Below are 2,720 nucleotides of genomic sequence, written 5' to 3'. Positions count from 1 at the left end.
CATATTCATCATTGTTCTTTTGAGTTCCATGTCCTGCATTGTCTCTAGGGGGTTCTCATTGTGCTTCTCTAGAGGATTACTGGTATTTGGTGGGGATATGTTATTTTGGTTTTTCATGTTATTATTTTTTCTCTGTGATTTTGACATGTGAATTTCTTTTGTAGTTTCTGACTCTTGTGTGATACTCAGGCCTTTGAGTTTAGTTCTGCTTCTTTTTTTGAACTTCCTGTGTCTTTGTGGTTTGCTTTTTGGGTATGAAGAGCTGGTTTGTCTAAGCTTCTGGTTCTCTCTTTTGATTTTATATTGTCGTGGCCGGATTGATTTTGTCTCCAGGAGTTCCGCGGTCGCCCAATTCCAATGTGGGTCAGAAGTTTTCAGACTTTCTTCTTAGGTCTGGAATCTTCTAAGAATGATTTTGGCCTCAGGAACTTGGGTGTAGGACCGACCTGAGATCCTGGCCATGGCCGTGCCACGCAGGGATGCAAAGGCAGATGGGGTGGGAAGAAGCCCCAAGATTTCCCAGGGAGCGGATTGAGTAGCTGGGTTGTACTGGATACAAAGGATCAGGGAGAGGAAAGGTAAGCCTCGGAGCCCCAGAAAGAGGCTGTCAGCCCCAGAAAGAGACTGGCGGGTGTTGCAGGACCAGGGAAGCAGAGAGAGGTAGGGGCAGGGCCGGGTCCAGAGAACAGCGGGGTAGATGGAAGGGTGAATGCAGCTGGGGGAGTCAAGGCGCGGAGGGCTGTGGGATAGACTTACCCCGAGAGAGGCCTGAGGGCAGGAGAGGAGCAGGCCAGGAGAGTTAGCCGCTGGTGCAGGTCCAGGGAAGCAGGGAGAGGTGATGGCGGGGCCAGGTCCCGAAGCAGTGCTCCTGGAGTCCAAGGAAGGCACCCCGCTGGCCTGGGCAAAAAGGATCAGGAGCAGCACCGGTTCCCCAGGTGTCTGGGGACCCAAGACCAGGAATGGCGCAGGGTCCAAACCAGGAGGAGAGAACAGCGGGGGAGATGGAAGGGCGAATGAGGCCGGGGGAGTGAAGGCGGAGGGTTCCGTGACAGACCCACCCCAAGAGGCCTGAGGATAGGAGAGCAGGCCAGGAGAGTTAGCCGGTGGTGCAAGTCCAGGGAAGCAGAGAGGGGTGAGGGCAGGGCCGGGTCCAGATGCAGTGCTCCTGGGGCCCAAGGAAGGCACTAAACCGGTCGGGGTGAAAAGGATCAGGAAGCAGCACTGGCTCCCCAGGTGTCTGGGGCCCCAAGACTAGGAATGGCACAGGGCCCAAGCTAGGAGTAGAGAACAGCAGAGGAGATGGAAGGGTGAACGCGGCTGGGGGAGTCAAGGCATGGAGGGCTGTGCGATAGACTTACCCCAAGAGAGGCCTGAGGGCAGGAGAGGAGCAGGCCAGGGGAGCTCTATATTTTTTGTAATTTAACTGGTTCAGCCCTCATTTCATTTTCTGTAAATGTCATGCCTAACTTTATATAATGACATTATATCTTTACAAAGTAAAAGCTGTAAAAGATTATTCAAACACAAAATAATCAAACAGTGCTAGTCTGTATATTAGTAGGACTGTCAAATATCTATATTACTTATTATGAATTAATTGATTAATAAAAGGAGTTTTATTAATTAATACTTTTTACTGTTTCTCATTTTTTGTGATGAAGACACTTATTGAAAATATCTTTTCGGCTAGTGTCTTTTTTTCGACGAATGTAATGTAATTAATGAAATAGAGTCCAAGAAAATAACTATTGACACTCTTTGTTATTAGTATGTTTCTATGATTAGATTTAAAATTCTGTGTCTCACATTTGACTCCACTTGAAATTTAACTCATCATATATATAAATATTCCCATACAACACTTTACAGAAAGGGATAATGTTAATTGGCATGGGTACTGCTTAAGATTTTCAGTTTTTCAAATTCTAGTGGAGAAAAGCACAGAATAAACCAAAATGAAGAAATACCAGGATGAATGCTAATGATTGTCATTCAATCAAGTGATTTCTGTTCTGAATTTAATTCTGAGCTTACTGAGTGAGAAATATTTATGACTCTCCTATTTGTTTTATTTTTTTCTTCATATGGTTGGTTATTGTTTAGATTTCTTTTTTTTTCTTTATTCATTTCTGTAGAATTACTTATTCTTGGTGAGCCAATGGCTTCATATTTACAAAAGAGAAATAACAATAATTCAAAAATTGAATATAAAAAATATGTTCTACAGAATATTTCCCAAGGCATTCTTGACATTTTGTGTTTAAGTTAATGGAGCTAATATCCACATTTCTGTATAGAAGTTGTAAAACACGAACACAACCAATCCATGAAAAATCATTTACCATTTTTATCAGAAATGAAAGACCAAAATGTTAGATGGCACGCTATAGTACTTAGGGCTTATTACTCGCTGATTTAATTGATCAATAAATTATTCTGAATTTATTTTAATCAAGCAATCAAATTGTTTGATTTCACTTAAATATGAATTGACATAATTATTAACAAACATTCTCTTAAAATTGCACATCACTTTGTACAATATTTGTCTGGTCTAAATACAGTCTTCAAGCTGGGCATGGAAGAAAATGCCTCTAATATCAGCACTCATGAGGAAGAGCAATCAGATCTCTGTGAGAAGGAGGTCAGCTTGATCTATATAGTGAGTTTCAGGTTAGCTGGGACTAAAGGGAAACCTGTTCAACATAAATAAATTAATA

This window comes from Nannospalax galili, unplaced genomic scaffold, assembly GCF_000622305.1.
Source record: "Nannospalax galili isolate Female #2095 unplaced genomic scaffold, S.galili_v1.0 scaffold206, whole genome shotgun sequence".
NCBI classification, from domain to species: domain Eukaryota; kingdom Metazoa; phylum Chordata; class Mammalia; order Rodentia; family Spalacidae; genus Nannospalax; species Nannospalax galili.
This window is presented reverse-complemented; position numbering follows the sequence as displayed.